This window comes from Megascapheus bottae, chromosome X (genome assembly GCF_031878675.1).
Source record: "Megascapheus bottae isolate mThoBot1 chromosome X, mThoBot2.hap1, whole genome shotgun sequence".
Lineage (NCBI taxonomy): Eukaryota > Metazoa > Chordata > Mammalia > Rodentia > Geomyidae > Megascapheus > Megascapheus bottae.
In genome coordinates, this window is record NC_143547.1 from 44,862,681 (window position 1) to 44,875,626 (window position 12,946).

At 37.5% G+C, this 12,946-nt stretch overlaps 1 pseudogene; it reads left to right on the forward strand.

Moving 5' to 3' along the window:
• Positions 1-1,203: 1,203 nt before the first annotated feature.
• On the forward strand, positions 1,204-2,731 carry LOC150040971 (tripartite motif-containing protein 5 pseudogene; annotated as a pseudogene).
• Positions 2,732-12,946: the final 10,215 nt, after the last annotated feature.

The window sequence follows — 12,946 nt, forward strand, 5'->3', positions numbered from 1 at the left end:
TAAAGATGTAATAGCCCCACTACCTGATGAAAGTAACTCTAAACCCTTTATAAATTAAATTAGTCACAATCACCTTGTCCATATAGAAGCATTAAGAACCACTCTACACCTCTGGTATGAATATATATTCTCTCTTCTACAAGAGTAGCAATGAGGAAGTTAGATATGACCTATAGTCTATGCACACCTAATCAAAACTTCTTTTTAATTTTGAAAAAATATTAATCTTCAGAATAGTAAGGCACTGAAAATAAAAGAAAAAATAAAAGAAAAATGCATATTGTAGGCCTAGGTACATTCTGTTATCTGACCTAGTAACATGATTTTAATTTCTGTGTTCTCTCCATAATTCTTATTGCAATTTAATCCTTATTACAATAAGTATTCTTGAATAATCTGGACAGAAAAGAATTGATAGAAATATGTGTACCTAAAATAAGCTATATTTTTCAAGCATCTTACAAATCTTGTTTGATGATGAAATCAAAATTAGGACACCGAGGAAAATTCATGTGATTATTACTGTGAAATAAATGGGAATTCATTTGAAGCATTTCCCATGATCATTGAATGTTTAACGAGAATGACATCATTGAAACGTAGGCTGTGATAAATCATATGTGTGCAGAGAAACTATCAAAAAAACTACATAGATATACATTACAGATATTATAAATGAGTCAAGATGGTATCTTTGAAAATGCACAAATAACCTAAAGGAGGGCAGGAAGAAAAATCAGGAAAAGAAAGCTAAAGTAAAAGCAAAATGAAGATAATTTATGAAAATAAGAATCAATTACCTTAAAGATCTAAGGATATCTCTCAACAAATATGAACAGTGTTAAAAGCACACCCAGTGAAATTATCAAATGTCCAGATCAGTTCACCCTTACTCCAATGTCATGCAGTATTGAAAATGAAAACAGAAAAGCTTCAAAAATAATTTTTAAAAAGAGAAGCTGGGGGTTTAGATTTGGAGTGGAATGGTGATCACTGGTGACCCTTGAGTCCTGGCATATATGACTATTCCCTCCTCTCCATCCAATCTCCTTTTTTTTTGTTTTTTGCTTCTGAAGGTTCACTGAGAAGTTGCAGGAGCCACCGTTTGTGGACCTGTAGAAGAGAGGCACTAAAGTCACTGGGGAATCTCAGCAGTAGGAACCTCAGAAGTCAAGAAAGGCAGGAAAAGGAAAACAGCCACCAATGGCTTCAGCAGTCTTGGCCAATGGAAAGGATGAGATGACCTGCCCCATCTGCCTGGAGCTCATGTCAGAACCCATGACCATAGACTACGGACACAGCTTCTGCCAAGCCTGTATCACATCAAACACTGACAGCACCACAGGCCCGGGAGTAGAGAGCAGGTGTCCTCTGTGTCAAATCTCTTTCAAGTTTGAGAATTCATGGCCTAATCGACAAATAGCCAACATAGCGCACAGTCTTAGGAATGTCAGGTTCATCTCACCAGAGCAGAATGTGCACCACTGTGCATGGCATGGTGGAAAAACTCCAGCTTTTCTGTAAGGAGGATGGGCAGGTGATTTGTTGGCTTTGTGAGCGATCTCAGCAGCATCGCAGTCACCATACATACCTCGTGGAGGAGGCTGCCCAGGAGTACCAAAACACGCTCCAGGAATCTCTAAAGGAGCTGAAAAACAAGAAGGAAGAGTCTGAGAAGTGGAAAGCTGAACTCCTACAAGGGAAAACTTCCTGTAAGGCTCACATACAGGGCAAGATAAGAAATGTTCAGGAAGATTTCATACAACTGAGGGGCATCCTGGACTCCGAGGAGGAGAAAATACTGCAAAAGTGGAAAAAGGAGGAGGAAGATGGTATGAAAACCCTGGAAGTGTCAGAAAAAGAGCTGACACAGAAGAGCAACTGTGTGACCAGGATCATCTCAGATGTGGAGCTCCAGTTAGAAAAATCCACAGTTGAGATGCTGCAGGATGTGAATGCCATCATAAGAAGGTGTGAGCTCTTGACAATGAACAAGCCAATAACATTCCCTGAGAAAGAACAGACACTGTCCCCAGTAACTGGTCTGAGAGGAATGCTGCAGGTATTTCAAGAGCTGAGTGATGCCTGCAAATACTATGTTCACGTGACAGTAGCTACAAATGAACCCAGAACTGTTATTTCTAAAGATGGGAGACAGATAAGATATCTGAGTCTTCCTGTCTATTCTAATGAAATTTTCTCAACTTTTTCACATAATTATTTTTTTAATCTGCCTGTTCAGAGTGCACCTTTAACTTTAGGTGCATGTCAATATTCAAATAAAAAATTACCTCCTCTAGGGGTCTTGGGTTCCCCAGAAATCACTACGGGGAAACACTACTGGACGGTGGATGTGTCTAAGATAACATACTGGTGCTTGGGGCTAAGTGATGGAAGACAATTCAGGCCTATGCCAAGGCCTGATGTTAGTGTTTATGAAATCCCTCGACCTAAAAATGGTTACTGGATTATAGAGGTGAAGAATAAATCGAAATAGGTAGTTTTGGGGGAGGACCCTGCCACCAATGTTCCCTTGTCCTTGCCCCTGTCCTTGCCTGTTGCTCTTGATCACGTTGGTGTTCTTGTGGACCGCCAGGCTGGCTCAGTCTCATTTTACAGCATTACCTACCCTGCATTTCTCATCTATAAGTTCACTAACTGTTCCTTTCCCCATAAAGTCTACCCATATTTCAATCCTCTACAATGTCCAGAACCCATGACACTATGCTGATCATTCTCTTTAGCCCTTGAACCCCTTCGCCATTTCTATGCACTGCTCTTGGCCCCTGTGTGGGTTCATGCATTTGAGCCTCTCTGTGCCACTTGGAACATTTTTTCCTCCTGATTTTAGTCCTTCTGATACAATGTTCTTCACTTGTATCTAGGATGTATACCTTTCCTTGGGCCATATCTCTTCCTGATACTGTGTTTGTTTGGGAGATAGTCTCATGTCATTACTCTATTTTCTCTGCCACTGACAGAATATGCAGAATTGTTACAAGGTTTCTTTGCCATTAAAAAATCTCTATATGGGAATCACTTCCTTAAAGAATGAGTCCTTAACAGTTTCTTAGCTTTACGCTCAGACTTTTCATTCAAGCAGTTAAGGAGAAAAATATCATTGATGGTCTATGCCAACAGGCAGATTCAATGTACCTTGTGTTTTAACTTCATGTCTCCTCTCCGCATGGATTTGCAGTGTAAACTTGACTACCGAAATGCTTGTGCTTATATCCTTACAAGTTTCATACAAACAATGTAATGTATCCTTTAGATAAGTGTATGAAAATAATTTCTGTATTAAACATCTATTTACATCTCAAAAAAAGAGAAGCTGTAGTGTTTTCACTAGTATCTTATGTGAACATCAGAGCAAAAAACATTACTTAAAAGAAAAACAGGGATGTTGCATAATTATTTACAAAGGTTAATCCAATAGGAGGACATAAATATTCTAGTTATTTATGTCTGCACCAACAACAGAGTCCCAAAATGCATGTGCCTAATAATTATAGAACTGAAAATAGAAATAAACAAATCTCAAGCATAAAACTTCAGTTGAAAATGTGAGTACCCTCTTTCAGCAACAGGTCGAAAGAACAGACTGAAAAGAAAAAGAATTTAGAGATCTGAATGACATGATGTACTAACAGATTTTTAGTGCTACAAATAGAACAGTCAAAACAAGAGCAACAAAATAAACAATAAACATTCTGCAGCATCAATGAAACATTAAGAATACCATTTTCTGAGAAACAGTCCCTAGAATATTTAAAAGAACTAAAATCGCAGATATGTTTTCTGATTATAATGAAATCCAATGTAAAATTATAGAAATAAGCCAGAAAGTCTGTGAAAAGTGGAAATTAAACACTGCATCTCTAAGTATTACATAGGTAAAATGTAAGCCTCAAAAAAACGTTTAAAAACAGGTACAAAGGCTGAACTGCAGTGGTACTCTCTAGATACTTTGTAGGAAATGAACTATACAGTTTGGGGAGAGGGTAACCAGAAGGAGAAATCTGAAAGAAAACAAGGGAGGAGGTAGTATTATTCCAAAAGTAATGTACTCCACATCTAGAACTCTCCTAGCAGGGGATTACAATACCTCAAACCCTACATACTTAAGGCCTTATAGGATGAGGCTAAATTAATGGACCTCCAGGACATGGAAACAAGAGCTTAATTTTAAGTGACTGTTACTCTTTATGTATTATGTTTTTCTCTCTTCTCTTGTGTTGCCCTTTGGTTAATCTCATATTGTGGTAGTATCACACTTTGTTACTTGGTATATTATATAGATGTGTGCTTGTTTATTTGAAATAGGAGGGAGAAAATGAGGGAGGGGGTAAGAGGAGGGAAATAGGGAGAAAAACACAAGAAGGGATATCAATGTGTGAGAAGTAATGCACCCTCTATCTGGTGAATATAACTGTAATGCCTCTATGCAATGAAAGAAAAAAGAAGTAATGTACTCATTACCTAACATATGTAAATGTAGCCCCTCTATACATCACCTTTACAATAAAAAAGTTAAGGGTACAAATATTTTGAAAAAAACAGCTAATGAACAATAAGAGTATGCTGATGCAATTTATAGCATTAAATGCCTACATTAGAAATGCAAGAGGATCACAAGTTATGTCAAGAAAGTGTTCAGAACAGAAAAATCAATCCAAAGGAAAATACTTTTACAAGTTATATGACTAAAAAAACATTGAAAAATTTAAAATTAGGAAAATAAGAGAGAAAAGCCAATGAAGCATAAACCTGATTCTTTAGAAAGAAAAGTAAAATTGATCAACCTTCAGCAGGTCCAAAAAAAGGAAAATAGGGAACAAAATCCAAAGCATGAATTTTACAAATGAGATAGGAGCTCTCACCTCAGACTCTTGAAGTGGTTTAAGAAATAAGGGGGAGAAGGCTGAGTCACATGGTGGCTAACATCCTCCAGTAATTGTATTACTGTAATAAGATCAGACACTTAAATATCCTCACAACTGTAGGTGAGCAAGAGCCAATAACCAACTCACATTACTTTTCTAAAAATTTCTGGCAGTCCTAGGGACTGAACTCAGGGCCTGAGCACTCTCCCTGGGCTTTCCTCAAGGCTAGTTAGTGCCCTACCACTTGAACCACAGCACGAGTTCTGGCTTTTGTATATATGTGGTACCGAGGAATCAAACCCAGGTCTTTGTGCATGCTAGGCAAGCACTCTACCACCAGGCCAAACTCCCGCCCCCAACTCACATTACTGACAAGCATGCTCTCAGTTATGCATGGGAATTAAATGACATTTTTTTATTCTTATTGTCCTACCCTCTTTCCACCAGTTCATGTGAGAGAACCTTAGAATACCTTTACAACTCCAAGCATGGTAACTAAACTCCTCTCCTTCTCTCTCTAGCATAGGAACATTGAACAGAGCATGGAATACAATTCTGGAGATGAAAACCAGTGCATTTGAAAATGAACAGACTCAAGGCCACATTCTACTCTGAAATCATGGCTTAGCACAAGTATTGAGACGCCTATGGTGACGGACTTTTATTTGTAAGAAACCCATCTCTGCAGAGGGAGAGAATGCTGGAAGGGGTGACTTATCAAAATGCACTGTTTACATATTGAGCATGTGGAATTGTAGCATCCCTTGCACAAGGACGTGAAGTTAAATGTACAAAAAGACCAAAGATAACTAATATTATGAAGGAGGTGGAGAGAACAGATCCATTATCCACAATGAGAATGTAAATTAATAAAGGCACTATCAAAACAGTACGTAAATCCTCATAATAGGGGGGAGAAGCTCTACTGTGTGTGTGTGTGTGTGTGTGTGTGTGTGTGTGTGTGTGTGTGTGTGTGTATGTGTGTGTACAGAGCAGAATGTATGGTTCTCATTTTTCAAAATTAATAAATCTTTGCTTTTATTTCTCCAAACCCTTGCCCTCATTATTTGTGAACTGTCATTGAATTAAGCCAACTGAATTTTGGCTGTCATTCCACACACATAGCAAGTTGAACTGTTATTTCAGACACAAAACTACCAACATAAAAGCTAAAGAAAGGTCAGGTGTGACCACAGTGCCTACATTTAATGAAATAAAATGAAAACAGATTTTGAATAAGACAGGTAATAGATGCTTGTATCACCCTTCTACCAAATATAAGTAGGCCAGAGTAAAAACAGGTGCCTCCAACTTGGAAAAGAGAGAGAATTGTCTATGCCTTGAACTTGAAATCCAGTGGCAGTTTTACCATGTTAAAATCTAATTTTTGGCAAAGCTCTGTGACTCCTACTACCTATTAATCCCCACAAACTGAGTCATAGGACCTGATGAGCCAGGCAGTTGACTGATTCCAATCTATTTTCTAGAACCTTGAGTTGCATACAAATGAAAGCTAGCTTTACCTCCAAGGCTTTACCTTGGACTTCACTGTCACAAGACCTAAGAGCTAATGGAAACTGAAGGACCCATAAGAACATAGTTCACAAATTGAGACTCTAAACCAACTCTGGCATCAGGCTGACATCTGTGTCCCAGTGATATAAGATTCAAGTTTGAATCTGTAGTGGTTTCAATATTGAAATGGGTCAGAGGTTCACTGAGCACTCTCTTTAGAGTGTCTACAATCCTGTGGCTATGAGACTAAGATGGATACCAACATGTATCAGCTGGATTGGACAAGGGGCTTTCTCTACTTCCATCCTCTAACTTTTTACAGCACATCTGTCACAATGTAGTTGCATAAAGAAGAATATCTAGAACCAAGCCGACATTATGCAGAGATCTAGAGCCCAGCGAGATATGACCCGGCTTAGTATCAGTTTAAGTGTACAAGCGGCTGCCTTCCCATCCATTTGTTGGAAGTAGAAAAAGGTAATAAGCACAGACTTTGTCCTGGAACTTAATGATGGACTGGTTAAACCCAACACTGGGAAGACTGTACTGACTGTAATTCCATCTCTACCTAGAGTCAGAAACTCTAAAAAGCTCAGGGTCACGGGAAAACACACTGCTCCAGCCTGTATTCTTTTGCAATGATCATCACCTGAGACTGGATGCTAGGTTCTTGGGCCTTGAGTCCATCAAAAACATAGCCAGCCTGAAAGGACAAAGGGTGAACAAGAAAATATGTCAGAAATGAACTTTACAACTTGGTCGTGTGAAAGGGGGACTGGGGGTAAAGAAAAGTGGAAGAAAAATGTGGGAGGGGGTAACAATGTTTGAGAAAAAAATGTACTTACTACCTTATGTATGTAACTGTAACTCTATACATCACCTTGAAAAATCTAAATTTAAAATTTATTTTGTGCCCCCCCAATATATATCCAGAATATACAAAAAGCTCACAAAATACTCCCCCAACCCCCTAATAAATCAATAACAGAGAATGAGTGAGTGAAGGAACTAAGTAGAAACTTATCAAAGAAACAAGAATGGCCAACTCATGAAGAAATGCCCAGTCATAAAAGAAATGCAAATCACATTAACACTGAGATTCCATCTCAGTATGATTGAAGATTATTGAGAATACAAAACACATGGAGTTTCATGAGATGACATTTGAGTTTACAAATGTTACTAAAAATCTTTTTATGAACACACACTCTCCATCAAGCACATTCACATACATACATACATACATACATACATACATACATACATACACGCATATTGACCTATATGTCTTCTAATATCCTTATATGAAAGTCTAATTCCTAGTAGTTCAGATAATAAAATAATGAAATAATAAGACCATAACTGCTTGAGTTTAGATGAGCTCATATTGGAATAAGGACCAACCCATTTCAATAAAAATACTGTCCTTATTAAGAGGGAACATTTGACTCTGGTGCTGGTATCTCATGACTGTAATCAAAGCTACTCAAGAGGCTGAGATTTGAGGATCATGGTTCCAAGGCAGCTCAGGAAGGAAAATCCATGAGATTCTTGTCTCCAATTAATCAGCAAAAAGCCAGAGGTGGAGTTATGGCACAAGTAGTAAAGCACCAGCATTCAGAAAAAAGCTCAGGGACAGCACCTAAGCACAGAATTCAGACCCTAGGAGTGGCATTCATAAAAGGAGGCAATCAGACACAGAAATATTTATAGTAGAAAAATATCATGTGAAAATTTGAGCTGTTCTTCCCCAAGCTAATGGGATAGTGGCTTGGAGAATCGGTTTGAAGTACAGTATATACACTCATGAAAGTATCATAATGAATCCCATGATTTTTTTATGATTAGTATATGCTTCATTGGTAATAAAATTTATTTCACAATAAAAGAATACAAATCACAAATGTTGGTCGAAAGGTGTGGGAAAAAGGAACTCTATTACACTGCTAGAAGAAATGTAAGCTAGTGCAACTACTCTGGAAAGTTATGCAAAGTTTCCTCAAATGAATAAATAGAACTACCCTATGATTTAGTCCTCTTTTGGGCATTTACCCAGAATATTACAGATGAGGTTACTGTATAAACACTTGCACATCTATGTTCATTGCTGCAATATTCAAGATAGGCAAACTATTGAAAGAGCCCAATCTGGGTGCTGGTGGCTCACGCCTGTAATCCTAGCTCCTCAGGAGGCTGAGATCTGAGAACCATGGTTCAAAGTCAGCCCAGGCATGAAAGTCCATGAGACTCTTATCTCCAATTAACCACCAGAAAACTGGAAGTGGTGCTGTGGCTCAAATGGCAGAACATAAGCCTTGAGCTGAAGAGCTCAGGGAAAGCACTCAGGCCCAGAGTTCAAACCCCACCACCAGCAAAAAAAAAAAAAAACAAAAACAAAAAATATCCTAGATGCCTGACAACAATAAGTGAAACAACAAAATGTGGCTCACATATACAATGGAATTTCACTCATATGCAGGGAAATGCATATGTCTAGAAAAATTATGGTAAATAAAGTAAGGTACAAAGAGACGAATGGTACATGTTTTTCTCATATGTGGATATTAGGTTTAATTACAAATATACACGATAACATAAACACAAACTGACTAAAAGAAAATATTCTTAGGGAAGGAAACCATGGGGGAGGAAAGGTGTGTAAATAGTCATTATATTCAGTGTACATTATGTAAAAATTAAACTATATTACTTGAGGATAGGAATTGAATGGCAAAATAAAGGGGAGAACAAAGAAAGTAGTGACATTGCTCAAGATATGTATTCATATTCTGATTGTGAAATTGAAAGCCCTTTGGAAAACTACATATTAAAAATAAAATTTTATATAAAAGAAAAACTAGGCAGTCCCCTTTGAAGTGTGGGCCTTTTTCTGACTCGAATTTTATGCTCATTTTGATGGGCAGTGGTTTTATTTTTGACCTCCTGAGTAGCTAAGTATTCAGGCATGAGCCATCAGCACGCACCTTAAAATTTCAGCTCTATGATGGTTGAGCACAACTTAATACTGGCATAAGATTGTATAGATTGATTACTGAAGTCAGAATTGTATTCCCCCCTCCACCCGCTCTGGTAGGAGGGCCTGAGCACTGTCCTTGGGCTTTCTCAAGGCCTAGTGCTCTATGTGATACCAAGGAATCGAACCCAAGTCTTTGTGCACGCTAAGCAAGCACTCTTACCACTAGACAAAACTCCTGACTCTGTTTTTTTTAACTGTATTTTTTTCTTTTCTTTTCGTTTTGGTATTGGGCATTGAACCCAGGCTGTTGGACTTGCTAGACAAGCACTTTGCCACTGAGCTACCTCCAAGTCCAAAATTAGACTTTAAGATAATAAAATTAAATTTGGTATATCAGTAAAAGTGGCAATTTAAAGTTCAGATGTAAGATAACCTATCCAACAGCTAATGTGGAAACAGTTGGTTAATAATGTAGAAAATTTAAAACACCAGAGTTCTTAGCTAAATAGCAAAATAAAGATGAATTGAATTGTTTAGATGGGCAATATGATAACTTAAAATAGTCTTGAAAAATATTTGGATATTTACTTAACACACTAGAAAGTGTTTTTAAAATACTAAAGGCAGAAAATACAAGGAGACATACTAATGCATAAACAGCCAAGTGCTCCAAAATTTACATAAGTAATGCTATAATGAAACTGTGAGGAAAAAAATGCAGTAATATGTATGCTATATTCAACATATATGAATTCTTTTTCCATATGAGCTTGAGCAAATAAAACAACAGCTCCATATTAAGTACACGATTAGATAGTTCTCTGAAGAACAGGCCTCAATGAAAAAAAAATAAAGTGTATTTTCTATCGTTTGACTGCATTCCCAAATTTCATAGGTCAAACTTCATCCATAGATAGGTTCTCATGACTCATGCCTGTAATCCTTCCTAATCAGGAGGCTGACTTCTGAGGATCAAGGTTCAAATCCAGCCCAGACAGAGGAGGCTAGGAGACACTTAATCTCTAATTAATCATCAAAAATAGGTACAAATTTGGCTCAAATTGCAAGTGTCAGCTTTGAATGAAAAAAAAAAAAACAGGCTCTGAGCTCAAGCTCAAGTACCAGCACAGGCATGTGTGTGTGTGTGTGTGTGTGTGTGTGTGTGTGTGTGTGCGCGCGCGCATGTGTGTGTGCACACATACCACAAATACGAAAATTTTGAGAACTGCAGATTTTTTTTTGCCAGTCCTGGGGCTTGAACTCAGTCAGTGTCTGAGCACTGTCCTTGGGCTTTCTCAAGGCTAGAGCTCTACCGCTTGAGCCACAGCATCATTTCCAGCTTTTTTTTTTCTATGTATGTGGTACTGAGGAATCGAATCTGGGTCTTTGTGCATGATAGGCCAGCACTCCACCACTAGGCCAAATTCCAGACTCAGCTGCAGCTTTTATAAAGAGGTGATTAAAGTAGCAGGGCAGAGGCTTCACAAATACAATTAATCCTATTAAAAAATGTTCTCACACTTTGCCATGTAAAGACACAGCAATGAAGGGTCACCTCTAGAAGATTAGGACAAGCCTTTATCATAACATCACATTAGCTAGCGTCTTGATCTTGGGCTTCTTGACCTCCAAAACTATGAAACATAAATTTCTCTTGTTTATAAAGTCTTCAGCTTAAGATACTTTTATGACATCAGGAAACAAGACAATATTCAGTTTTGGTATTAAAAAATCTAATTAACAGGTGAATGCAGAGAGGAAGGGTGGACAAATATATTCATAATATTCAGTGGACTTGTGTGAAAATTGAGCCAGCTAAGATGAGGGGATATGGGAGGTACAAGAGATTGTTGGAGAATGATAGGAGGGATGACATTGATCAAGATTTATTGTACTCAAGATCTGGCATGTTAAATTGAAACTCCTTGTATAAAACCAAGGGATCATTTTCAACTTAGTAATTTAGGAAATATTTACATGTCATATATAATGTTTGTTAGGGTAACGTGAAGCCCCTAAAGAAAATGTAAATTTGCCAATGTACCATGTAGATTTGTATACTCAGTGATACAACCATTCTAATTTTAGGTTTTATGTTAAACAAATTATTTGACTGCGTTATAGTAGTGGTGTTTATAGAAGAGTCAATGGGAGGGAATTAGGTACACAGTCTCTCTAAAAATGGAACCTCAGGAGCTTATCTAGAATCTGTTTCTTTTCCCAAGAAGAGTATTCTTACTAAAAATATGTGCTAAATTGACTTCCTATGTTATAAAGTAAGTCAGGGGCACAATCCCAGTTGCCAAGAACTATTATCAACACTACCATGTAATTGGAGATAACTCAAATATCCTCAAACAGAAAATTGTCAAAATAATTTTATTAGCATATGTACTTGCACAGCAGAGGATTCACTGTGACATTTCCAGAAATATATCAAATATACTCCAATCGTATTGACCACCCTCCATCTTTCCTTTTATTCCTCCCTTGTTTCCCCTTATTAAAACAATTTCAACAGGATTCAATATTCTATTTTCACACATGCATCAAAACTACTTTGTCAATATTTAGCCTCATTCATTCTCTCTGTTGGTACTCAACCTTTCCACTTGTACCTGTCCGCCAACATAAACTGTTTTTCTTTTATGCCACTCATTTTGTTTCCTTTTTAGCACATACTAATTTACAAAAGTTTTACCATAGTCCTTCACATATGTATATGTTTTAACAGGCACATTAACCTTAAGAGAACTTTTAAAATTAAGAAATAGGGGGCCGGGAGATTGGCCTAGTGGTAGAGTGCTTACCTAGCATGCACGAAGACCTGGGTTCAATTTCTCAGTACCACATACTTAGAAAAAAGCCGGAAGTAGTGCTGTGATCAAGTGGTAGCCTTGAGAAAAATCCAAGGACAGTGCTCAGGCCCAAACTCAAGCCCAGGACTGGAAAAAAAAAAGAAATAGCTGATTTTGATTGTTGTTCCTAATGTACTATGTGAAGTTATATCTTTTCTTTTCTCTTCCCCTTATGGTTTATCACATTATTACTGTATTGGAATGTGTTACCAGTATATTGTATATACATTTATTTGTTTATTTGAAAAGGGGAAGGTAAGGGTAAAACAAGATAAGTGGACGGGGGTGGGGAAGGGAAAGTGGGAGAAAAACATGGGAAGTGGTAACAATGTTCAAGAAGTAATGTACCCATTATCTGATGAATGTAACTGTAACCTCTCTGTACATCACCCTGAAAATAAAATAAAATTTAAAAAATAAAAATGAAATAAAACAAAAAAGAAATCATAAGCGGAAATGACATGCAGATTATTTATGTTCATATGAATTGATTTTATAGGCATGTTAAGATATGTTACACTGTCTATATACTGTGTGAGGCATACATTTCCCCAGATAGAAGCCTGGTGATCCTAACATGGTCCTAGTCTGGATTATCCTAAAATGTAAAGAGTAATGATTTCAAAGCTGGACTTGGTGGCCCACTCCTGTAGTCCTAGCTACTCAGGAGTCTAAGATCTGAGGATTAAGGTTCAAAGCCAGCTGGGGCA